Source organism: Loxodonta africana, chromosome 27 (genome assembly GCF_030014295.1).
Source record: "Loxodonta africana isolate mLoxAfr1 chromosome 27, mLoxAfr1.hap2, whole genome shotgun sequence".
Lineage (NCBI taxonomy): Eukaryota > Metazoa > Chordata > Mammalia > Proboscidea > Elephantidae > Loxodonta > Loxodonta africana.
The window spans coordinates 659,733-686,909 of NC_087368.1; the positions used below are offsets into that span (position 1 = coordinate 659,733).

Genomic DNA, 27,177 nt, shown 5'->3' on the forward strand with positions numbered 1-27,177 from the left:
TCTTCATGTCGTTAGTGATCTATGTTGCAGAGCTGACTTTTCCTTGTGAAAGAATGACTCCATTGATCTAGGAACTTATGCAGGTTTTCTCACACATGCTGGAGAGCAAATCACCTGTGGAGCTTTTTAAACCTAAGGCAACCCAGGTTCCATGCCTCACCCCAGTCAGAATCTCTGGGCACAGGGGCCCAAAATCTACACCCTTAAAAACCTTTACTGTACAGCCAGGCTTGAGAACCACTGGTTTAATGATAAACCCAAAACCAAATCCATTGCCCTTGAGTTGATTCCGACTCATAGCGACCGTATACGACAGAGTAGACTTGCTCCATCAGGTCTCCAAAGTTGTCATCTTCACAGAAGCAGGTCACCACATCTTTCTCCCATGAAACAGCTGGTGGGTTTAAACCACTGCCCTTTTGGTTAATAGTCAAGCACTTTACCACTGAGCCACCAGGACTCCTCCAGTTTAATGCTAAAACCAACCCAAACCAAACCCATTGCTATTGAGTTGATTCTGACTCATAGCAACCTTAGAAGACAGCAAAGGAAATTTTCTTTGAGCCTTCAAATGTATTTTTCTCAGTTGGACAGCTGTTTATTCCTGCTGTAACCAAAACAGGTGCTATACTTGATTTAACGTGTTCCCAGAAACTCTGAGTTTTGTGCCATGTCTGCTCTGATACTGAGCGATGTGATGAAAAATGTCCGAGGTTACTAATTGGCCTTCACTTCTAGTCCGGATAAGACACACTGACAATGATGAAGTTTTCTCATTAGAGAAAAGAGATTAAACTTAGAGTTTAATCCCCTTTATGAATAGTGAGAGATAACTGCTTGAAGCAATGTGGTGGGATATCATACTGTGTTTGATAGTTTAGAGAATTTAGCACTTAGATGCTTGAACCACATCAGTACAACACTGGGTAATAAGAGCTTGGCTATGCTGAACAACAAAGCTTCTAGATGGCCAGTCTGTACACTAAGTTTAGGTCAGGTTTGAGAGATGGCAGAGGCAATGGGCTTCTTGATGTTCTGACTCTGGAATTACAGAAGAACATCTGGGAAAATTTTTAAGACTTCTAAGGCAGGTTAGTTTACAACCACTCTAGCTTCTGCTGCCACCATTAGGTCCCTGCATCTTTTTCCCACACTCCAAGCTCCCTTCCTGAACTTGCCCTTGGAGTTCTATAACAGACTGTAAACTCCATAAAGTAGGGGGCACTTTATGCCAGAGTCTGGCACAGCTGCCACTCAGAAACGCAGGCCCAGTGTTTTAGAACAAACACAGTCCTGTTATTTCCAAGGATCATACAGTCTCCATTTCTACTTTCCACAGTCCAATCCCAAGTTGGCATAGGTTGTTGTCCCTTAGCCTAAGGGTGGGTGGTGTGGCAATTAAACACAGCACAGCGGTGGAAGGTCAGGGGTTCCAATTCACCAGGTGCTCCTGGGACAAAGCAGTCTGCTTCCCTAAAGATTTACAGCCTTGGAAACCCTATGGGGCAGTTCTATTCTGTCCTGTAGGGTCATATGAGTCCAAATCGACACCACAGAGTGGGTTTGGTTAGCGGTTTTTTTTCTCTCAGCCGGTGCCCAAAGTATGAGCGTCACCAGGACACCCCCTGCTTAGTCAGTCACTGGAATGCTCTGCATCACTGGAGGAAGAGGTCTCAAAACGTGAAAATAACATGGGAAGGTGCAAAACCGACGCTTTCTGACAGATTTCCTTAAAATCTTGCTGCTCAAGGGTGGTCCTCAGACCAGGAGCATCATCACCACTACCTGGGAGCTACTTAGAAAGCTGGGATCTCAGATCCGTACCCCAAACTTACTGGAGCAGAATCTGCATTTTAACAAGACACCCAGTTAATGACTATTCATATTAGGATTTTAGAAACTAACAGATGTAGCAAAAGATCAATCCAGGGCTTCTCAGTCCCCGAACACACAGGCTTAGCCTTTTCCTGCAAGCCTCGTACCCTCCGTGCTGTAGCAAGACGCCCCAGGGACTTGGGAGCCTGCGCAGCAGAGGGCAATTTGGTGATTGGCTGCTGTGGCCACGTGACCGGCGCTGGGCCTCCCGTGCGAGTGGATTGGCTGTCGCGGACGCTGACGGGCAGGGCAGGGGCGGGCCAGAGCCTGGTCAGAGGGGCGCGCGTGGACCAGAGGGACGAAGGCGCGAGAGCGCTAGTGCGCGTGCGCGAGCGGCGGGGCTTTTTCTCCCGCCCTCGGGGGGAGCCAGAGCGTTTCTCCTGAGGTGAGGGACGCCGTGGGGCTGCCGGCCCGACCCTTCCACCGGCTCGTGGTGAGCGGGATGGGCAGGGCGGGCGGGGCGGGGCTAGTCTGGGGCTAACGCGCCCCGCCCCGGGAGCCCCGCTTCTGAGGTGGCCGCAGACCCAGGCTCAGCCACCCCCTCGGTGCCTCGGTTTCCCTTTCGTACCCTCTTAGGCGTCTCTACATCCTCCCCACCGCGGAGACGGGGCCGCCCGAGAGGAGTTGCCCACCTGGCAGCGTCGCCTCCGCCTTTGTTTCCCGCCCAGAGGGATGCTGGCAGGTAAAGGGCGCTGGTGGTGAGGTGGGGGCGTTCCAGGCGCGGACCCGGGCTGGGGCCCAGCAGAAGGTGGCATTAATGCAGCGGGAAAATGAAGGAAGAAGTGGAGTGTCACGTTAAAGTGGCCCAGGCCTTGGGACGCGAACCTCTGAAGCCTGGGGACCCGCACTGATCCCGGGGCTGTGAGCGACGCCGAATTGCAGGCGCAGCTGTGCAGAAGCGCTCTCTGCCCCGGTGCGGGCGGGGTGGAGGCGGCGTGACCCGGGGACCGAGCCCAAGTGCCGCCCGGAGAAGCTTCTCTGCCCGCTGGACCTGCAGGCGAGCCCTGGTCCCAGGTTCCCCGCAGCTGGGCGCTCTGAGTGGGCTGAAGGGCCCAGGTTCCCCGCAGTTGGGCGCTCTGAGCGGGCTGAAGGGCCCAGGTTCCCCGCAGTTGGGCGCTCTGAGCGGGCTGAAGGGCCCAGGTTCCCCGCAACTGGGCGCTCTGAGTGGGCTGAAGGGCCCAGGTTCCCCGCAGGTGGGCGCTCTGAGTGGGCTGAAGGGCCCAGGTTCCCCGCAGGTGGGCGCTCTGAGTGGGCTGAAGGGCCCAGGTTCCCCGCAGGTGGGCGCTCTGAGTGGGCTGAGGGGCGCAGGTTCCCCGCAGTTGGGCGCTCTGAGTGGGCTGAAGGGCCCAGGTTCCCCGCAGTTGGGCGCTCTGAGGGGCCTGAAGGAACCCAGAGATTCGTTACAGGGGTAAAAATGTTCTAAGCAGCTGGGCACTGGCGGAGCAGGTCTAAATGAGATGCTCAGCTGGTGACTGGTGAATTGTGAGGAAGGAGATGCCTGCAGTGAACTGTGGACCAGGTCAGCACACTGAGATTCTTCTTCAAGAAGACAGATTTTGTGTGTGTGTGGGGTGGGGGGTCGTTGTAAACTGAGGTTTTTCAGGGGCTGTTCGAAAAATAAAAATTTTTTTTTTTTTTTTTGTTCAAGAGGGAAAGTAGTTGTTTTCTGCATGTTACTGGGCTGTAGGGAGAGGAAGGCAGTGTCTAAATTAAGCCTCTTCAGACTTCCTCAGTTCTTTGAAAAGGGTGTGTTTGAAGAAGACCATTTGGCTGGCAGAAGAGGGATGTGCGGGGAGGGAATATCTCCTGTGAACCACGCTTTGAAAAGGGGAGGTGTGTGCAGGAGTTTCAGAGCAGATTAAAACTGCAGGGTATCCCCTACCTCTCTCCTCCATTTCTGCAGACCTGCACTAGGAAGGGTATACTGTACGTCCTTATAGTGAAACATAAAAGGTCCCTTCAGTTTTCCCCTGGTTAACTACTTTATTAATTTTACTGTATTCTGGAGTTTCAATGTAATCCACTTAGAATTTATTCTGGCATGAGATTGACAAAAATCTGTATTTACCTGATTCCTTGGAGACATCCTGATACTTTTTCAAAGCCCTTTTATTCGTATTCTCGCTACAGATTGGTTTCTTTAGGAAACAGTATGATTTTCAAACATCTAAGACATACTCCAGAGATGGATTATCCAATAAGCAAGGTACACATTGGGTTACTTGTGCCTACTTACTAGTCAAAATTTTACCTGTTTTTCACCACATGAAAGATGTGATGAAAGCCCCATGAAATTGTGCACTACTGATTGGTAAGTAAACACAAGCCAGTTGCACACCTTGCTTAGTGTAATCCCGTGAGTACCTTGCTTACTGGTTAATCCGCCCCTGCGTCCTGACAAAATGTGTACACTTGATAGGAAATCAATTAGCTTGACAAGTTAAATAAAAAATAATTGAAGAGGGAGCACTTCGCTTTGTTAGGGAGCTGAGAACTCTGAGGTGCATGAAAGTAAAAGGAGAAGTTGGTGCGAAGCTCAAACTTGCTGGGAACATAAGAGCTGTTCCTAAACCAAACCAAACCCACTGCCATCTAGTCGATTCTGACTTATAGCGACCCTATAGAACAGAGTAGAACTGCCCCATAGAGTTTCCAAGGAGCGCCTGACGGATTTGAACTGCTGACCTTTTTGGTTAGCAGCCATAGCAGTTCACCACTACGCCACCAGGGTTTCCCAGCTGTCCCTAAAACCCACCCTTAAAAAAAAAAAAACTTAGTAAAGTGAAATATAGGTTGTCGGCTAGTAGTTTGGAACACAAAGCAAATTATTGGGAATAACTTAAAATTTTGCCTAAAATTTTTAAGTTGGTATTGGTGATGGTAGAGGAAGGAATTCTGAAGGTTGAGAGAGGCGGTATAACTTAAAAAGTATATGCTTTTAGGTCTAAAGAAAAAAAATGTCATTTTTGTCATGCAAGCGGTTCCTGGATTACGAACGAGTTCCACTCCTAAATCTGTCTTTAACTTGAATTTGTACATAAGTCAGAACAGTTAGGTACGGTTTGTATCTAACGTCAGTTAATCAAATGTTTGTCTTAGCATGTAGTGTACCTTTTCTATACATAAACATTAAAGAATCATTTCCAGCTACACTAAAATATCTTTAACATGATAATATGGTAATAATAACAGTGTTCTAACGCGCTTCCCAAAGTAGCTCCAGTTTATTATTATGAACCATTGTATACACCTCAAATTTTTAATGTAAGTAGGCTTTACGGGGATTGGTTTGTAACTACAGGTTGCATGTTAGTGGGTCTTTTGTAACTGGGGACTGCCCGTGAAAACTAAACAAAGGGCGTGCAGTTCTTATTTTAAGCCTATGGAAGGGGCTTTGAAAAGGTTGAAAAACACTGATCAGGTTAAGCAAGGGAAACCAGGAAGATCGGCAGGCTTAGTTCATCTTGAGGGACGCAACATATATCAGTGACGTATAGCACAAGGTTTTGTTTTCTGAGTCAGTAAAAGCTCACTAGTGTTACTTCCAAAACAACAACAAAATCATTTCCTTTCTATCATTTCTGTCCCTTGGGTTAGGCACCGGGAGGATGGAGAGCAAATGAAAGAGATTAGAGTCCAACCTGCATGCCTAAGGAGTAGTGTCCTTTGAGAAGGATCTGTGTCACATTGTGTAAATACAAGAGCCTTCACATTGAGAGAGGTCTGAGCACCTTCCTTAGGATGTGAGACAGAGCTAGATAGCATAGCCACAGGTCGGGGCTGGGAGTGCTATTATCTGATGCTGAAGCAGTGAGGGAAAAGGAGAGCCAGGAAATGTTGAATTCAGTGAGGCTCTTGCATTTGCAGCATTGAGGAGGCATTTCCAGGCAGAAGTGCCTCATTGTTGGCTAGCCTGGCTTTACTTTACATGGCTTCCAGATGACCTGCCAGTCACAATGGAGGCTTCTGTGGAGGTTATACGTCTTAGGTTGTAGCTTATGCTTATGATGTGCTCTAGGAAAGAAAGGCTCCCAAAGACAGAAATCTAGGCTGCCATTCCTGTCACCCATAGGCTTCCAGAAAGCAAATTGTGCCCTCCTTACCAGCAGGTGGCACTGCTGTCTCTGGGAATTCCTGGAGGAGATGAAATAATGGAGCTGGCAAACCAGCAGTGTGTAGCCTCTAGTCTAGAAGATCTTGAGAGGCTTTGTGAGATCTCAGTCAAAGAGGAGCTCAAAGAAAATAGTTGTGAAAGCCAAAGTGTTTCTATAAGATTGGAATAAGGGGTCTTATGGGGACTGAGGGATGGTTGTGGTTACTTTGCTGGGTGTGTGTGTGTGTCTGTGTGTAGTGGGCGAGAAGGCGGGATGTAACCTAACAATTAAGCATCAAAATACAGGGTTCGAAAGCACTTTGCATAAATTGGGTAATTGAATGTGAAGTTGAAATCATAATTCAATCAAAATTCCCCATAACTTCATAGTTTCTACTTCTTTGCTTGTAAAGCTAGTCTACACATGTGGGTGGGATTCTGGAAATATACATGTGACTTTTAAACCTGATCAGTATCCAATAATCACATACTTTGAACGTACGGGTGAGAGTATTAGTAAAAATATACTGTTGGTTAATTAGCCACTATATTTCAGGGCTGACACAGAAGGCAGGTCAAAGTTATTCTCAAATCAGTTTCTTCTGAAACTTGAAACTTCCTAAGAAGTATGGATTTTCTTAAATTCTGTTCTTTTGAGATTTTATTCACAACTGAAAACTTGGACATTGGTTTTATTGACCTTACGAGCCAGGGTCCATTCATCCATTCTCTTTTTGGAAATAACTAGATGGCTGTCCATTGAGTTGAATTTTGTAGACATGTTTGAGGGAGATGAGTGCTGTCGCCAGTGATGGGGAGGTTACAGTGCATATTGAGGCCCTCAGCTTTGACCCTGACCCAGGTAGAGGACACTGCCTTTGGTGCCAGTACCCCAGCCACCTGCTTTCTCTTGTAGTTCGTATTCTATGCTCAGCTTATTGGAGGTTTATTTCTGTCTTCAAATGAACTGATGAGCTTGCTTTACTACTGATGACGAATCCTAGAATTCTGCTGGTGCTAGCTCAACATTATTAGTCATTAGGGAGATGCAAATCAAAACCACAATGCCACACCACCTCACCCCCACTAGAATGGGTATAATAAAAAAAAAAAAAAAGAGGAAAATAACAGGTGTTGGCAAGGATGTGGAGAAATTGGAATTCTCGTTCATTGCTGGTGGGAATGCAAAATGCCACAGTCGCTGTGGAAAACAGTTTGGTGTTTCCTTAAAAAAGTTAAATGTAGAACACATGACCCAGCAGTTCCAGTCCGAAGCATATGGCCCAAAGAGCTGAAAGCAGGGATGCAAACAGCAACCTGTGTACCAGTGTTCATTGTAGCACAATTCACAGTAGCCAAAAGGTGAAAACAAGGGAAATGTCTATCAAGAGATGAATGCATAAACAAAATGTGGAAAGTACATAACAATGGGCTATTACTTAGTTGTGAAATCCTGATACATGCTATAATGTGGATGAACCTGGAAGACATTATGCTGCACAAAATAAATCAGTCACAGAAAGGTACTGTTTGATCCTTCTTACATGAAATAGGCAGATCTATAGAGACCAGAGCTTATTAGTGATCGCCGGGGTGGGACAGAGGAGTAAAGGGGAAGTCAGTGCTTAGTGGCCACTGAGTTCCTGTTAATGGTGGTGGGATAATTTGGAAAAGGATAGTCATTGGTTGTACAAAATGTTGAATGTAATCAGTGTCACTGAATTGTACTTGTAAAAATTGTTGGGGAAAAAAATCCTGCTAGTACTAGATAGTGATAGTCACAACAGCTTATTAACATTGCCTCTTTATGTGACCCCAACTCTCTTCACTTTTCTGAACCTCAGTTTTCTCACCTGTTCACTGGGATTGGTGAAGTGGCAAGTGTTGCTTAAGATTCCTTGCAAGTCTGAATTGTCTGATTAGGTGATTTGTATAGATATTTCTGAAGCCTCTGGAAAATTCTCATTTGGAAGGCATTTTCATACTGTGAGTGTAGGGAGTCTTAGTCATGTAGTGCTGCTATAACAAGTGGATGGCTATAACAAAGAGAAGTTTATTCTCTCTCAGCCCAGTAGGCTAGAAGCCCAAAGTCAGGGCGGTGGTTTCAGGGGAAGGCTTTCTTTCTCTGTGGGCCCTGAAGGAAGTCCTTGTGATGCATCTGTCTTCCCTTGGTCTGGGAGCATCTCAGCGCAGGAACCTCAGATCCAAATGATGCGGTCTGCTCCTGGTGCTGCGTTCCCAACTCTTTGCTTCCTTCCCTTTCGTTTTTATCTCTTGAGACGTAAAAGGTGGTGCAGGCCAGATCCCAGGGAAACTCCCTTTACATTGGCTCAGGGAGGTGACCTGATAAGGGTGTTACAATGCCACCCTACCCGTCTTTAACATAAAATTACAATCTCAAAATGAAGGACAATCACAGAACACTGGGGATCCTGGCCTAACCAAGTTGTTACACACATTTTTGGGGGACATAATACAATCTATGACATAGGGTGAGAAGAAATTTAAAGTCTCATTAATATTTATTTTGATAGCAAAGTTTTATTGTAAAATAAACAGATATAAAAATGGGATATAAAAAGGGGCGAGGAGAAGGGATACAGGCGAAGAACGCAAATGGGTCTTCCAGAGCGCAAAGAAATTAGACTCTGAGCATCGGGGGCAGTAAGACATGGTGGGTACAGATCCCACGGAAAAGCTGGAATCCTCCAGGGAGTGGGGTGGGGCGAGGTTTCCTTTTAGGTGCTGAGGTTTACGTGGAGGCTAGACAGGACGTGGCTAGGTCAGCAGAAAAGGGACTTGGAAGCTCCCTCCCCTAAACCAGCTGCCCAGTCAATCCATCAACCAACAGGGACAGGGGGACCAGGACTCCCCAGAGGCCACGTCCCAGATGCCATGTAATCTAATCTAAGACGATTTTAAGGCCAGCAGCCTGGTGACTTCCAGCACTGTGGGATCTTTGAGTCATACATGCATCATTAACCTCACGGCAAACCGCAGGATGGTAGGTATCTGTATTTTTTAGACGTGCAGATTGCTGTCAGGAGCAATGAAATACCCTGAGATAGTTTCCCTGGCTAGTCTGCTAGTGATCTAGGCTTTCAACCCAGGCACGGCCTGTTCTATGACTGGTTTTGAAATCTAATTCTTACGTGCAGGAATGCTATCCTATCTTTCCCAAGCATTCTTTATAGTAAAAACCTTAAAATCTAAGCTAGAGTGTCCCTCATGCCCCCCAAAACACCAGTGCAGGCCAACATCTTTAGTGGAGGCCCAGACCAAGGTAAGTGAAGAGCTCCTGAGTGTTTTGGAGGCACACCTGTATGAAGCAGAGGTTCAAGCATGTGAATTTCAAAATGGTAGGGAAGGAAGGCAGGGGCAGGGTGTGTAAATGGGGGACAGGAAGTGAAGGACATTAGTCTGAGTCAGGCTGCTCTCTCTTGAACATAAGTTTTTTATGGCAGGAGGTAGATTGCCTTTTCTTAGACTTCAGAAGGCTAGATTGAGCCCTGCTCCCCTCTGGCTGCTTCCCAGCCTGGGCATCCTTGAGCTCCAAGGCCTCGTTCAGCTGTAGGAACATCTTGAAGCATTCATGCCCATGGATCTGATTCAACTCATAAACACCATGCCAATCAGTAATTGTGCAGATAAAATCATTAGGTTTTGGATGATGGGATGGAATTCATTAAAAAAAAAAATTATGTGCATGTAATTATCTCAGGCATTATTTGGGATTTCTTTACATGAGATGTGATTTTCCTAGAACCAGGCAAGGGTTGTTGGGCCTTCCTGAGGTGTGTTGTCCAGAATGGAACCAGGTCTGATTGCCTTTTTCCTGTACCCTATCAGGTTGTTAGCTCTGCCAGTTCACATTACCTCAACCACCATCCTCCTCCATGGATCACTTTCCTTAACTTTTCTGTCATTAATTACTGTTTCTAGAAAGGGAACAGCTTGCCAGAGAGTTGAAGATTCCTGGTTTGGTGGATAATAGCATTAGCGAAGCACATGGTTCTGCAGTTCCACTTGATCCTTCCTCAGTGGCAGTCACGTGTCCATATACTCATCTGTTTACAGTTGCTAGTGAATCAGGTAAGGAGCCCTGGTGGGACAATGGTTAAGCACTCGGCTGCTTACCATAAGGTTGGCAGTTGGAACCCACCCAGCGGCTCCATGGGAGAAAGACATGGGAATCTGATGGCACCTAACAACAGTGAGTCGGGCGTTGGCATTGGGAGCATCATGACCAAGGCTGGCTTTGAGCTCTCATTGGTGCTGATGATTGTTGAGGCCAGAAGGAGAAAGTCACTGTTTGGTGTCCCCTTCTCAGAGTTCAGGTGGAAGTCTGGGAGGAAGGGGTAGAAAAGAACCACATCTCTTTCTGAGCTCTCCAGCTTCTACAGCTTGAACTCAAATCAGACTCCTTGAAGAGAAAACGACAACTAATAGAAATCTAGGCAGAGCCAAGGGTGGTTTGGAAGGAGGAACAGGAAGTGAAAAATTAAAAAAAGAAAAATTGCATTCAGCTTAAAAACTGTTTGGAGTGTTGTTTTAAGCTTCTGTTAGTACTTTGGTGCCCTTACTAGATAATGCCCCATTGCCCAGCCTCAGACAGAGGGCAGCCAGAAAGGCTGATGTCCTTAGGTGCCTCACATGGCTCGGTAATGAGTGCAATTTACTGAACAAAATAGACAATTAGGGTCTGTAGATCTCTGGAGATTCCCATCAACATACATCATTACTGCTCTTGAGTGACGCGTGCGCGTGGAGATGAGCAAAGCAGAGAAAAGGCAGCTGCAAAAGCATGTCAGCAACTGAAGACTCCAGGTGAGCAGCCAGGCACAGGCAGACCACAGCTCAGGGGATGGAGGTTGCTAAGGAAAGGAGCTGGTCTTTGCCAGGTTTTCTCAATAAAGGAAAAGAGTTGGGCTTTGCGAGCTCTACTCATTTTCCTTTGTGGCTCCCTATAGTTACTGTTTGAACAGGTTTGAACAGTAACTAAAAAGTATAGCATGTCAGAAATAGCACTTGACCGGCATGTGTAAATGCTGTCCAATGATAAAATTGTAGGGTAAGCCATTCTTTAACTATCAGTCAGCGACCAAAGAAAGTAATCCTAGCGATACCAGTAGACCAGAGTTTCTCAACCTCAGTGCAGTTGACATTTTGACATTTTGGTCCAGACAGTTCTTGTTTTGGTGGTGGTGGTGGGGTGCTTTTTGTAGGATGTTTAGCAGCATCACTGGCCTCTGCTCACTGGATGTCAGTAGCATTGCCCTCCTCCCCAATCGTGACAATCAAAAGTATCTCCAGACACGCCAGCTGTCTGCGTGAGGGGGGAGGGGCACCAAAAGAGCCCCAGGTGAGAGTGACTACAGTGGGAGATGCAGTAATTTAATCTTGCTCTGAGTTTCTCTGGGACTGCATTTTAATGATTTAAGCTCATCGTGCCTCAGCTTCCCTACCAGTAGACACAGTCTAAGGAAAGTAATGTGCATAGTCCTGTGTGGCAACTAGGGGGTTCTCTGAGTGCTCAGAAACAATACCTGTCTCCCCACATTTCCAGGGCCCAAAGATCACTCTTAATCTTTTGATGGCAGTAAGTGAGGGGCAGTGGGAATTTGAAGAAGGGTAAAGGCTTAGTGGTGTGGGAAATGGTGAACAGTAGTGGCATCTGAGTTTATTTGAAGGCATCCTGTCCTAGTTTATTGTGACAGTGTATTCTGGATGAAGGCTTTCTTTTGGAGAGGAAAGAAAGGGGAGGGTGGAGGGGGCGAGAAGGAGGCTGCTCAGAAGAGCTGTCAGGAAAGTGCACTTGTTGGGGCGATCTCCTGATGTGAAAGTGACTCATATACAATTAGACCAGAGGACACAGAGAAGTGACCCCAAAAATCAGAATATCTTTGCACGTGACTGCTGATCCAGAAGAGTTGTTGCAGGTGATTAATGAAGACCAGAGACTGTTTGCAGAAGTCTCTTTGTTCTAGAGCCTTTACGTTTCTGTCTCCTCTCTTTTGGAATATGGAAAAAAGTTGTCCTCAGCATATGCCTTTGATAAATGCTTTGCTATGATACGTGTGCTCTTTTGTTGCTCTTCAGAACTGTGTGTCGGAAAGGTGCGAAATGCTGTAATCCTGATCTAGACCCGAGTGATGTACGTTATTTTAATAGAAAGCACCAACTTGACTCTAAGGCAGGGTCAGTGCAGGAATTAGATGAAAACCATCCTGGCAGGCTTGCGTTCGCCCTTGCTGTGTTTTCTGGTCTCTGTAGTGTTAGATACACTTGCAAAGCTTATGACAAATGTGAACAGACCTTGGATCTAATAGGTGGAGATGCCATCTTAGACGGGTAGCCTTGTTATTTATATTCTGTCTGCCCTGCGTTTACAGTACTAGGTGTTTTTACTAGAAGGGGCACTTCTGTGTAGCAGAAAGGGGACAGTGAGAGAAGCTGTTTTGGTAGATAGGTTGGTGTCTTAGTCATCTAGTGCTGCTGTAACAGAAATGCCACAAGTGGATGGCTTTAACAAAGAGAAATTTGTTCTCTCACAGCTTAGAAGGCTAGAAGTCCAAATTCATGATGCTAGCTCCAGGGAGAGGCTTTTTCTCTGTGTGAGCTCTGAGAGTTGGTCCTTGTCAGCAATCTTCCCATCCTAGGAGCTTCTCAGTGCAGGGGTCTTGGGTCCAAAGGAAGCGCCCCCCTTGTGGTTCTGCATTCTTGGTGGTAGGAGGTCCCCATGTCTCTTTACTCATTTCTCTCTTTTATATCTTGAAAGAGATTGATGTAAAATACAAACTAATTTTGTAGATTTAGTCCTGCCTCATTAACATAAATACCCCTAATCCCACCTCATTAAGATGATAGAGGTAGGATTTACAACACATAGGAAATTACATCAGATGACAAAGTGGTGGATCCTCATACAATACTGGGAATCATGGCCTAGTCAAGTTGACACACATTTTGGAATATGTTGAAGTTTTTAATCTAGTGCTACTCAAAGTGTGGTCCTAGTAGCATCAGCATTACCTAGGAACTTGTTAGAGATATAAATGATTGGAGCTCAGCCTGTTACCAGAGAATAGCCTGGGTTCTTGTCTTCGGTGTAGGAAAGAATTCAAACATTGAGACAAAGAGTGTCAAGCAAGCAAGGGGTTTTATTAGTTAGCAGAGGGTTAATAGCGAAAAGTGCACTTGACCAGAGAGCATCTAGCGGCTGCTCAGAGGGACAGTCTGAGAGCCCTGATAGTTGTTTTCTTAGGGTTTTATACCCTTTTTCTCTTCTCTCTCCGTGTTAACATTTAACAGCCAAGCCAGGGACCTTATCAAGTTAGGGACTATCTTATTGAGGAATGTCACCACTCCCTGTCACTTCTTCTACTGGAGTGTAAGCTCTCCCCCTTCCCCTTAATCTTTCCCCCCTCAAGTGCCATTCTTCCAAATCTTTGGGGTTGTTGAAGGGGGGGTGGTCTGTCTTCTGTAGCTACTTCTTGCTGTCACTGGGGGCATAGAGCTGGCCCTAGGAGTGGCACTTGTTCTCTAATGGGGGTGGTTAGCTCGACTTCATGGAGCCAGGAGCCGAGGATGGAAGCTTTGGGCAGCTTGATCCAAAGGGTTTTCAAGACATATTATTTGTTGATGTCTGAATTCCAGCCATTTGCAACTGAAACTGTTGTAACGTGGAGAATATAAAAAGAGTGAGTATTTTGAAGAGGCAGGACCCAAATAGTAAAAAAAGAATCAAAGACATTAAAGGGCCACAGAATGGTGTTTTCATGGGGCCCGTGGTCGATAGTGGCCAGTTTATTGAAATTGGTAGGTTTTATTCTGTAGGCTTTCATCCTTTCAACCAGGCACACTAACATGTGGTCTCTTGTCCACCTGCCTCTTTCGGTATTATAATCCCTTCTTGGGTCTGCGTCTTGGACTGTGGCGGTGCCCATGGGGTAGGCCTGTTGGTTTTTTTTTTTTTTTTTAATATTTTTTATTGTGCTTTAAGTGAAAGTTTACAAATCAAGTCAGTGACTCACACAAAAACCACATACACCTTGCTACACACTCCCAATTACTCTCCCCCTAATGAAACAGCCTGCTCTCTCCCTCCACTCTCTCTTGTCCATTTTGCCAGCTTCTAACCCCCTCCACCCTCTCATCTCCCCTCCAGGCAGGAGATATCAACATAGTCTCAAGTGTCCACCTGATCCAAGAAGCTTACTTCTCACAAACATCCCTCTCCAACCCATTGTCCAGTCCAATCCATGTCTGAAGAGTTGGCTTCAGGAATGGTTCCTGTCCTGGGCCAACTGAAGTTCTGGGGGCCATGACCACTGGGGTCCTTCCAGTCTCAGTCAGACCATTAAGCCTGGTCTTATGAGAATTTGGGGTCTGCATCCCACTGCTCTCCTGTGCCCTCAGGGGTTCTCTGTTGTGTTCCCTATCAGGGCAGTCATCAGTTGTAGCCAGGTACCATCTCGTTCTTCCAGTCTCAGGATGATGTAGTTGCTGGTTCATGAGGCCCTTTCTGTCTCTTGGGCTCATAATTGCCGTGTGTCCTTGGTGTTCTTCATTCTCCTTTGATCCAGGTGGGTTGAGACCAATTGATGTATCTTAGATGGCTGCTTGCTAGTGTTTAAGACCCCCGACGCCACACTTCAAAGTGGAAGGCAGAATGTTTTCTTAATAGAATTTATTTTGCCAATTGACTTAGATGTTCCCCAAAGCCATAGTCCCCAGGGCCCCGGCCCTGCTCTGCTGACCTTCAAAGCATTCAGTTTATTCAGGAAACTTCTTTGCTTTTGGTCCAGTCCAGTTGTGCTGACCTCCCCTGTATTGAGTGCTGTCCTTCCCTTTACCTAAAGTAGTTCTTATCTACTATCTAATTAGTGAATGCCCCCTCCCCCTCTCATAACCACAAAAGAATGTTTTCTTCTCCCTTTGAACTATTTCTCAAGTTCTTATAATAGTGGTCTTATACAATATTTGTCCTTTTGCAACTGACTGATTTCACTTAGCATAATGCCTTCCAGGTTCCTCCATGTTATGAAATGTTTCACAGATTCCTCACTGTTCTTTATCAATGCGTAGTATTCCATTGTGTGAATATACCATAATTCATTTATCCATTCATCTGTTGATGGGCACCGTGGTTGCCTCCATCTTTTTGCTATTGTAAACAGTGCTGCAGTAAACATGGGTGTGCATATATCCGTTCGTGGAAAGGCTCTTATTTCTCTAGGATATATTCCAAGGAGTGGGATTGCTGGATCATATGGTAGTTCTATTTCTAGCTTTTTAAAGAAGCTCCAAATCGATTTCCAAAGTGGTTATACCATTTTATATTCCCACCAGCAGTGTATAAGTGTTCCAATCTCTGCACAGCCTCTCCAACATTTCTTATTTTGTGTCTTTTGGATTAATGCCAGCCTTGTTGGAGTGAGATGAAATTTCATTGTAGTTTTGATCTGCATTTCTGTAATGGCTTATGATCATGAATATTTCCTTATATATCTGGTAGCTACCTGAATGTCTTCTTTAGGGAAGTGTCTATTCATATCTTTTACCCATTTTGTAATTGGGTTATTTGTCTTTTTGCAGTTGAGTTTTTGCAGTATCATGAAGATTTTAGAGATCAGGTGCTGATCTGAAATGTCATAGCTAAAAACTTTTTCCCAGTCTGTAGGTAGTCTTTTTACTTTTTTGGTGAAGTCTTTGGATAAGCACAGGTGTTTGATTTTTAGGAGCTCCCAGTTATGTAGTTTTTCTTCTACATTCTTTATAATGTTTTGTATACTGTTTATGCCATGTATTAGGGCTCCTAACGTTGTCCCTATTTTTTCTTCCATGATCTTTATTGTTTTAGATTTTATATTTAGGTCTTTGATCCATTTTGAGTTAGTTTTTTGTGCATGGAGTGAGGTATGGGTCTTGTTTCCTTTTTTTGCAGATGGATATCCAGTTATGTCAGTACCATATGTTAAAAAGACTGTCTTTTCCCCATTTAACTGTTTTGGGGGCCTATGTCAAATATCAACTGTTCATATGTGGCTGGGTTTATATCTGGATTCTCAATTCTGTTCCATTGGTACATGTATCTGTTGTTGTACCAGTACCAGGCTGTTTAAACTACCGTGGCGGTATAATAGATTCTAAAATCAGGTAAAGTAAGGCCTCCCACTTTGTTCTTCTTTTTCAGTAATGCCTTATTTATCCGAGGCCTCTTTCCCTTCCATATGAAATTGGTGATTTGTTTCTCCATCTCATTAAAGAATGTCTTTGGGATTTGGATCGGAATTGCATTTAATGTATAGATCGCTTTTGGTAGAATAGACATTTTTATAATGTTAAGTCTTCCTATCCACGAGCAAGTTATGTTCTTCCACTTAGGTAAGTCTCTTTTGGTTTCTTGCAGAAGTGTACTGTAGTTTTCTTTGTATAAGTCTTTTACATCTCTGGTAGGATTTATTCCTAAGTATTTTATCTTCTTGGGGAGCTTATTTTATCTTCTTGGGGGCTACTATAAATGGCAGTGATTTCCTCTTCGATGTTTTTTTTGTTGGTGTAGAGGAATCCAACTGATTTTTATATGTTTCTCTTGTATCCTGATACTCTGCTGAACTCTTCTATTAGTTTCAGTACTTTTCTTGAGGATTCCTTAGGGTTTTCTGTGTAGAAGATCACTTGTACAAAGTATCTGCAAATAGAGATACTTTGATGTCTTTCTTGCCAGTCTGGATGCCCTTTATTTCTTTATCTAGCCAAATTGCTCTGGCTAGGACTTCCAGCACAATGTTGAATAAGAGTGGTGATAAAGGGCGTCCTTGTCTGGTTCCCGAACTCAGTGGGAATGTTTTCAGGCTCTCTCCATTTCGGGTGATGTTGGCTGTTGGCTTTGTATAAATACACTTTATTATGTTGAGAAATTTTCCTTCTATTCCTATTTTGCTGAGAGTTTTTATCATGAGTGGGTGTTGAACTTTGTCAAATGCCTTTTCTGCATCAATTGATAAAATCATGTGATTCTTGTCTTTTGTTTTATTTTGTGGTGGATTTCATTAATTGTTTTTCTAATGTTGAGCCATCCCTGCATACCTGGTATGCATCCCACTTGGTCATGGTGAATTATTTTTTTGATATGTTGTTGAATTCTATTGGCTAGAATTTTGTTGAAGATTTTTGCATCTGTGTTCATGAGGGATATAGGTCTATAATTTTCTTTTATTGTGGTGTCTTTCCCTGGTTTTGGTATCAGGGATATGGTGGCTTCCTAGAATGAGTTTGGTAGTATTCCGTCCTTTTCTATGCTCTGAAATACCTTTAGTAGTAGTGGTGTTAACTCTTCTCTGAAAGTTTAGTAGAACTCTGCAGTGAAGCCATCCGGACCAGGGCTTTTTTTTGTTGGGAGTTTTTTGATAACCTCTTCTTTTGTTATGAGTCTATTTAGTTGTTCTACCTCTGTTTGTGTTAGTTTAGGTAGGTAGTGTGTTTCTAGGAATTCATCCATTCCTTCTAGGTTTTCAAATTTGCTTTAATATAATTTTTCATAGTAATCTGATATGATTCTTTTAATTTCAGTTGGGTCTGTTGTAATATCGCCCCTCTCATTTCTTATTTGGGTTCTTTGCTTCCTCTCCTGTTTTTCTTTTGTCAGTTTGGCCAATGATTTATCAATTTTGTTAGAGTTTTTGAAAAAACCAGCTTTTGGCCTTGTTAATTCTTTCAATTTTTTTTCTGTTTTCTATTTCATTTAGTTCAGCTCTCATTTTTATTATTTGTTTTCTTCTGGTGCCTGTGGGTTTCTTTTGTTGCTCTCTTTCTATTTGTTCAAGTTGTAGGGATAATTCTTTGATTTTGGTCCTCTCTTCTTTTTGAATGTGTCCATTTATTGATATAAGCTGGCCTGTGAGTACCGCTTTTTCTGTGTCCCAAAAGTTCTGATAGGAAGTGTTTTCATTCTCATTGGATTCTCTGAATTTCTTTATTCCATCCTTAATGTCTTCTATAATCTAGTCTTTTTTGAGCAGGGTATTGTTTAGTTTCCAAGTGTTTGATTTCTTTTCCCAGCTTTTCCTGTTACTGATTTCCACTTTTATGGCCTTATGGTCAGAGAAGATGCTTTGTAATATTTCAGTGTTTTGGATTCTGCTAAGGCTTCCTTTATGACCTAATATGTGGCCTATTCTAGAGAATGTTCCGTGTGCACTAGAGAAGAAAGTATAGGTGGTTGATGTTGGGTGGAGTGTTTTGTATGTGTCTACGAGGTCAAGTTGGTTGATTGTGGCATTTAGATCTTCCATGTCTTTATTGAGCTTCTTTGTGGATGTCCTGTCCTTTACTGAAAGTGGTGTTTTGAAGTCTCCTACTATTATTGTGGAGCTGTCTGTCTCACTTTTCAATGCCGATAGAGTTTGTTTTATGTATATTGATCAGCCCTGTCATTGGGTGCATAAATATTTAATATGGTTATATCTTCCTGGTCTATTGTCCCTTTAATCATTATGTAGTGTCCTTCTTTATCCCTTGTGGTAGATTTAACTTTAAAGTCTATTTTGTCAGAAATTAATATTGCTGCTCCTGCTCTTTTTTGATTGTTGTTTGCTTGATATATTTTTTTTCCATCCTTTGAGTTTTAGTTTGTTCGTGTCTCTAAGTCTTTGTTGGTTTTGTATATATAGCCCATCTGCAAATCGTCTAGCTGTGTCGGAGAGATTTAGTCTTTCTCCCTGGGTGAGCGTTTGGTTACAGATTATCATTATGTCTTTCTAACCTAAATAAAAAAAAAAAACCAAACCCATTGCCGTGCTGGAGATCATTCAAAAATGGCTGCAGCAGTATATTGACAGGGAACTGCCAGAAATTCAGGCTGGTTTCAGAAGAGGACGTGGAACCAGGGATATCATTGCTTATGTCAGATGGATCCTGGCTGAAAGCAGAGAATACCAGAAGGATGTTTACCTGTGTTTTATTGACTATGTAAAGGCATTTGACTGTGTGGATCATAACAAACTATGGATAACACCGTGAAGAATAGGAATTCCAGAACACTTAATTGTGCTCATGAGGAACCTTTACATAGATCAAGAGGCAGTCGTTCAGACAGAACAAGGGGATACTGATTGGTTTAAAGTCAGGAAAGGTGTGCATCAGGGGTGTATTCTTTCACCATACCTATTTAATTTGTATGCTGAACAAATAATCTGAGAAGCTGGACTATATGAAGAAGAACGGAACATCAGGATTGGGGGAAGACTCGTTAACAACCTGTGTTATGCAGATGACACAACCTTGCTTGCTGAAAGTGAAAAGGACTTGAAGCACTTACTAATGAAGATCAAAGACCACAGCCTTCAGTACGAATTACACCTCAACATAAAGAAAACAAAAATCCTCACAACTGGACCAATCAGCAACGTCATGATAAACAGAAAAATGACTGACGTTGTCAAGGATTTCATTTTACTTGATCCACAATCAACAGCCACGAACTGTCAGTCAAGAAATCAAAAGACGCGTTGCATTGGGCAAATCTGCTGCAAAAGACCTCTTTAAAGTGTTGAAGAGCAAAGATGTCACCTTGAAGACTAAGGTGCACCTGCCTCAAGCCATGGTATTTTCAGTTGCATCATATGCACGTGAAAACTGGACAGTGAATAAGGAAGACCAAAGAAGAATTGACACCTTTGAATTGCAGTGTTGGCAAAGAATATTGAGTATACCATGGACTGCCAAAAGAACGAACAAGATCTGTCTTGCTCCTTAGAAGGAAGGATGGCAAGACTGCGTCTTAACATACTTCAGACATGTTGTCAGGAGGGATCAGTCCCTGAAGAAGGACATCATGCTTGGCAAAGTACAGGGTCAGTGGAAAAGAGGAAGACCCTCAATGAGGTGGATTGATAGAGTGGCTACAACAGTGAGCCCCAGCATAACAACGATTGTAAAAATGGCACAGGACCAGGCAGTGTTTCGTTCTGTTGTGCACAGGGTTGCTATTCTTTGGAACTGACTCGACGGCACCTAACAACAATGCTAAATTTCAGTTAGAGGGTAGTGAAGATGTGAGTTTTCTCTTCCAAGTTTATACACCTCTTGAATTCTATCCACAGATTCCCTAGATTAAGAAAATTTTAAGAGGGCCTGCTGCCGTAACCATTAAACTTTTGGCTGCTGAATGCAGTTCAGTTCGATCCACCAGTAGCTGTGTGGGAGAAAAGACCTGACAATCCGCCCTCTTAAAGATTGCAGCCTTGGAAACCCTATGGAGCAGTTCTGCCCTGTCCTGTAGGGTTGTTGCGAGTCATAATCAACTCGACGGCATGCAAGAAGAAGCCCTTGTTTAGTATCATTTACCGATGGCATAAACTAGATTTAAAAATATACATCCAAGGTTATTAATAAACATTTCCCTAGCTTCAAAAGACTTGCAACAATTAAAAATGATTCTTATGAAAAATTATCCTTAAAGACATTGACGTTAAAAATATTTTAATGGCTTTTTACAATAGTTGAGATACGAAGAGGTGTATTCATCCTTCTAGTCATTCTTTTATTTATTAAGAATTCTCTGAGTTGGAACTGACTCGACTGCAATGGGTTGTTTTTTTTTTTTTTTAATGCAGCAATTAGGGGCAAAACCTGCCACAGTGATTATAGCAAGTTTAGCTGGTGGCAGACAACTAGCTGTTCCTCAAAAATTTGTTCTCTCCTTCTGTAGAGTTGTCCCTGGGAAGTTGCTGCCAAACCAAGGACTGTATGTCCTGCCCCTGCATCTAGGTGGAGGTGATAAGATGAGCTCTCAGGAGTGGAATGTGAGCATAAATGATGGATGCCTCTTCCAGGCCAAGGCTTTGAAGAAGCAGACATGCCTTCCTCACCGTCTTTTCTTCTGTCTGCCGGTTGAATATTGGAGAAGTCAGCCCGGGTCCTGGAATGACTCACGGAACAAAGTGTCCCCCGGTCCCTTTCCACAATATTCAAGACCCACTTTGGACATCCCAGGACTGAATGATAAACTTCTTTTGTGCTAAACCATTGAGATTTTGGGGTTTGTCTGCTACAGCGGCCACTTTTTCCTCAACTAATAGGAGAGGCATCAATTAGGGATTTTGCATGGAGGCCCTTATTTCCCTGCCCATCATGGTTGGTATGGCAGGTATAGCAAACTGGCTCACTCAACTCCATTCCAACCCCTTTGTAGTGGGAAAGCCAAATGGAAGAACGTCAAAGATATTTCCTCATTTCCCAGACACCCATTTATAGTTCAGGCTTCACATGAGACACAGGTTGTTCCAAGTGGGCATACTTGTGTGTGATTTAGGAGGCAGAAATGAACATAATGAGTGCAGGTCATGCTCCTACTATTTCTACTGTTTCTTCTATCAACCATGTTTGTGAGGCTACAGATAATAGAAGAATCCACTTGCCAGGGCTTAAATAAATAGGAACTTATTTTTTCAGCTAACAAGAAGTTTGGAGGTAGGCAGATACTGGAGTTGGTTCATGAATTCAACAGTGTCAGGGTCAGCATCTGTGCAATTCTTCTGGATGTCCCCTCATGGTTGCAAGGCCATTGCTGCAGCTCCACCCATCACATCTGTATTTCAGGCAGGAAAAAAAAAAAAAAGAAGAAGTAGAAAACGGGAACAGCAATGCCAACTGCTTCTTTTTATCAGAAAGGCAAAAGCTTTCCCAGAAGCCTTCACGACAACTTACCTGTAGGTCTCACTGTCCAAAACTGGGCACATTGCCACCTGAACAAAATTAGGGTTCTGTTGGCATGCAAGAGGGAAGGATACCTATAGGGTACCCTAAAACATAGAAGTCATGGTCACTGTTCTCAAGGACCTGATAATGGCTTTATAGAAACAAAACATATGCATGTACATTTAAATAATAATACCAGAGTTAAGAAAAGCTATAAGACAGTAATTTAAGTTACAGAGCAGACATTTTAGAGGAGATGGGAATTGTAGGGGTTTTATTTTTTTTAATCTATCCCACCTCATTTTGAGGAGGGCTGGTGTGAAGAACGATGCATCTCAGCTGAACTCTGTGGGTAGCCTCTTGCTTGCCCATGGTGCCATGCTAGCATCACCTGCCAGAGTAAACCAGTGTTCTGAGTGAGTGTCCAGATGAAGTGCCCTTGGCAGGATTGATGAACAGGAAGTGGTGAACTTGACCTGGTCCTGGGAGAATGAGAAGATACTACAAGGACCGAGGAAAGGGTCCTGAACACAACTCCAGAAGTTAATTTTGTGAGTAGAGCGTTTCCCTGGATGCCAGAAACACTAAGGATGGCCACCTTCCTGTAATTAACCCAAATCTCCTTAGTCACCCAGACATAATGCAGGCTCTGAATTTGCCTCCAGAGAGGAAAGGGCCCTCACCCTGGAATCACTGGCACTTGCCTTTTGACGTGAGATTTATTGACATGAATGATCCCAGTCCCCTAGGGAGTTGCCTTGACCACGGAGATAATAATTTACCTTCTATGGCAGCAGTGCTCCTAAGGAATGAGCATTAAGTATTTGCAATGAGTATTTTCTGGTTTTTATTGAAATTTGTTGGCTTTTGTGATATTTGTCCCTGGATCATTTGTCATTCAAGCTCAACTTTAATTTTCTCACTAACATGGTTCAACAACCCATTGGGATGCTGCTTTGGGAAAGGATGAAAATCTACAGAAGCACCTCTCCCATATCCCTAGGTCCTTACCACTTCGTTGTGTCTCAGGCCTGCTTCCAACTGCCAGTCTCGAACCTCTCTGCCTGAGGGCTCTCTTGGAAGCTGTGGAAAGTCTCTCTCTGTCTGCCCACACTGCAGGCCAGAGTGCCCGAGACTCATACCACCCTCCCTTCAGGGTAGCTGTCAACCAAGGACTGATGGGATTTGATGAACATACATACCTCAGCTCCTCCACCCCTGTGGTAGGATAACCCTGATGAGTGTGTTATCCCACATGTGTGAGCATGTGAGGCAGGAGCCCATGGCTTGTTGCCTACCAGACCTTTGGCACTTTATCTCTTGTAGAATCTCTCTGGGCAGCTCCCTGGGCTGGACTCCTCTTTCCACCATTAGTTAAACCTGGAGATAGCAGTGCTTCTTCTCCTTGGTCTTCCTGGGGTTGCCAGCGCTTTTTATTTTCCAGAGTTGATTGATAACATTACCATTCCTCACTTGATGTGCCAGCCTGCTTAGGGGAACCAGTGCAAGGCAGATAGGAGAGAAGAACTCAATGGGTTACCTCAGCTCCTGAATTTTCCCCAAACATCCTTGTTGAAAAAAGAAACCAGTTCCTAAAATTTAGTACCACTCTTTGGCCAACTTTAACCTGGAGAGATTATAAATACGCATTTTTTTTTTTTAAGAACTTTTCATTAACACAGGTGAATTCCCCCCCTTTTTTTTGCAGATAGCCTTTTAGGAAACCCAGTGTGGGCAGAAGAAGGAAGCTGGCTGTCTAGGCTTCGGCAATATTAATGTTAGTTGACTCAGAGAGTCAGAGACAGAACGTCCCTTGAATATTAAGGAGTCAAAAAGAGATCCCTAAGCACTCAAAAAAGTCATAGAAAAAGGGAGGTTTAAGAAAAGAAAGAAAAGGAAACATGTATTAAACATCTACTCTGAGCTGGGCACTGAGCTTTTTTTTTTTAATCAGTTTTGCCACCGTCTGTCCTCTCCCTCATCTCCTAGGGAAGAGGTTGCATGCCTCTAGGGGGAGTGTCTTAGTTATCTAGTGCTGCTTTAACCAAGAGAAATTTATTTTCTCAGTCTAGTGGCTAGAAGTCCAAATTCAGGGCAACAGCTCCAGGAGAAGGCTTTCTCTCTGTCAGCTCTGGAGAAAGGTCCTTGTCATCAATCTTCCTTTGGACTAGGAGCTTCTCGCCGCAGGAAGCTCAGATCCAAAGGACACGGTCTGCCCCCGGCGCTACTTTCTTGGTGATGTGAGGCCCCCTTTTTCTCTGCTTGCTTCTCTTTTTTAAAACTCAAGAGAGATTGGTTCAAAACATAATCCAATCTTGTAGATTGAGTTTGGCCTCATTAACATAACTGTCTCCTATCCCACCTCATTAACATCATAGAGGTAGGATTTACAACTCATAGGAAAAACACATCAAATGACAAAATGGTGGACAATCACACAATACTGGGAATCATGGCTTAGCCAAATTGATACTTGTATTTTGGGGGGATACAATTCAATCCATGACAGGGAGCCATTCTTGAGAAGCATGGAAAGTCCCTTCTTGGGGATTTCCCCCTTTCCCTGGAAATTTTGCAGACCATCTCCCATTCCCCCATGATGATCCATTGCTCCTTGCTTCTGTATTCTTAGATGCTTAGGCCTCTGTTTGTCTCTGACTTCCAGCTTCTGTAAAGGGGCTCTCACCCTCCCACCCCCCTTTAATGTCCATATTGGACAAAGCTATTTGGCTTGACCAGCCCCTTTTTCAGCTGCAAGCCTGGCCTCCGGCCCAATGATAAGCACCCACCCTTCTTGTTTCTATTTCAGATATTGAGCTGCTCACAGCTCTGTGGGTCTCCTGCAGATTAACTGGGCTAGGCATTCTGTCCCAGGCCCCAGGCTGCAGGTTGGGTTCAAGTCTGCTCCGCATGTCTTGTTATGGAGCCCAGGCCAAAGGGTCAGCAGCTACCTAGAGCATGTTCTTCTCATGGTGGATCAGCAGAGCACAAGGGAGCAACCGGGCCACGCAAGCACGTTTCAGGCCTCTGTTGACATCACGTGTCCAGCCAGAAGTTGCGAGGCAGGTGTCCTCCACTCTCCATGAAGCCGTTAGTGGACTGTGAATGATTTTATTACAAGAGGATGACAAACATGGACCAGTAATTCAGTGTCTCAGGTAACCTATGGTCATGCTGATGTCTGTCTCTTTAAGTAGAACTTTGTTCTCATTTGGGCTTTTCCGAGTAGCCAAAATAAGTGTCTGTGTCACTGGGAAGGGAGGAAGTGGGGAGAAGGAAGAAGCAGAGAGTTAGCGTGGCACGTTTGCACTCTCAGGACACTGAGTATCTACAACTCCATGTTGGTGTGTTCCTGTATGTGTTTATTCATATGAGAAAGAAATGCAAAGAAGGACATGAAAGTTGTGAAACTGCTTTGAAGTTCATTCATTTAAACTTCTAAAAAGAAAGCCCTTCAAATTCTGAAAGACAGACAAATGCTTAAAGGCATATTAAGGGAGTAAGTACCTGGTGCACAAAAAAAGTTTTTAACTTTGACTAAGCGGTGTTTTTAAGGGAAAAAATAGAAACCGTCAGCTAACGACGATGTTGCAAAACTGTCAGTTAGAAAACTCACAACTGATAAGTCACTTGACTAATTCACAGGGAGGGAGGGGAAGGGAAGAAGGTGGTGGTCCTACCAGTATTTGTTGGCAAATTCTGACTTACCCTTCGGTAGCCACCAGTTGACAAAACTGACACTATTGAAAAACTTGTGACTAGTCCCGTTATTGAAAAAAAGAAAAGGAAATTTTGAGACAAACAGAGACATCTGGAAAAAGATGTTCTTGGTTTTCCCATGGTAACTACGTGTGGCTGAGTGCGCTGGGACACTTCTCTCCTGGGACCATTCCCGCAGCAAGTCCTGGGCACTACTTCTGTTTCCACATGCAGCTCACATGAGCAGCCGCACATGTTCTGGGCCCTCAGCCACACAGCCCTCCTCATCTGTTGTCTCAGGCCAACATGAATTGCACACGCTTTAGAACAGGGTCTTACCCGTAAATACTCAATGCTTTTCATCTTCAAAGCGCTGTGCAAGGAATACCTGGTCTGTGCTGAGTATTCATGTCCAGTCTTATTTTATGACGTAGTTTTGCTTACTAATGACTGTTGTTGTAGTTGTTAGTTGCTGTAGCATCAACTCTGACTCATGGCGACCCCATGTGCAACAGAAAAAATGTTGCCCGGTCCTGTGCCATCGCACAATTGCTGGTGTGCTCAAGTCCATTGTTGTGGTCACTGTGTATTCTGAGTGCCTTCCAACCTACGGGGCTCATCTTCCAGCACTACACTGGGTGATATGCTGTTGTGATCCATGAGGTTTTCATTGTCTAACGCTTTCATCAAATTTTGGAAGTTTTCAGTGATTTTCTTCAAATATTCTTCCTGCCCCTTTTTCTCTCCTCTGTGACTCCCATGATGTGTATGTTGGTTAGCTTGATGGTGTCCCAGAAGTCTCTGAGACCCTGGTCATTTTTCTTCATTCATTTTTTTTTTTTTTTTTCTATTCCTCAAATCAGATAATCTTAATAGTCTTGTCTTCAGGTTTCCTGATTCTTTTTCTTTTTTTCTTCTGCCAATTCACATCCGCTCTGGAGCTCCTCTAATGAACGTTTCTTTTTTAGTAATTGTACTTTAAAACTCTAGAATTTCTTCCTTTTTTAAAAGTATAACTGCTTTCTCATTATCAATATTCTTTATTTGGTGAGACATTAATCTCACGTTTTCTTTGATTTTTTGGACGTGATTTCCTTTGTAATAGCCGATTTAATGTTTTTGTCTAGTAAATCCAAAATATGGGTGCCTCGGGAAGAGTTTGGGGTATACTTTTTTATTTTTTTGCATGTCTCATGATTTTTTGTTAAAGACCAGATTTTTTACTTAATATACTGTGGAATACCGAAAATTGTATTCCCCACCTCTGTAGGATTTGTTGTTGTTGCTGTTTGTTTAGTGTCTTTCTTGGATTACTTCTGTAAAGCTTGTATTCTTAGTTGTGTGCAGCCACTGAAGTCTCTGCTTGGTTAGCTTTTCCATAAACCCATTGCTGTCGAGTGGATTCTGACTCAGAGCAACCCTATAGGACAGAGTAGAACTGCTCTATAGGGTTTCCAAAGAGCGGCTGGTGGATTTGAACAGCCAGCCTTTTGGTTGGCAGCCTGAGCTCTTAACCACCATGCCACCAGGGTTTCTTAGTGTCAGCAAATGATGAGACAGAGATTTCCTTAAATGCCTTAAATCAACAAGTCTCCCAGCCTTTTCCAAGGGGCTCAGTGTGTGTGAGGCATGGCATCAATGCCTTGGCAGGCATTTTACAGCTTTACCTACCTTTTAGTTCCTTTTTGTGCGGAGCCTCAAGGCCAGCAGTTGTGAGAAAATAGGGTCTTCTCAGGTCTTCCCTGGGCATAGCACAGTTCTGCATATGCATGAGACCTCCTAGAATCTCAGAAACATGTCTGGACTTT

The 27,177-nt window shown here is 43.8% G+C and overlaps 1 long non-coding RNA gene across 1 annotated transcript in view; it reads left to right on the top strand.

Annotated features, from left to right (window-relative positions):
• The first annotated feature begins 2,436 nt into the window (after positions 1–2,436).
• The window catches only part of LOC135228776 (uncharacterized), a 60,217-nt gene continuing 35,476 nt past the window's right edge, over positions 2,437–27,177 (top strand). The window contains exon 1 of the long non-coding RNA XR_010319630.1: positions 2,437–2,557. This is a non-coding gene — a long non-coding RNA (uncharacterized LOC135228776). The remainder of the gene's footprint in view (positions 2,558–27,177) is intronic.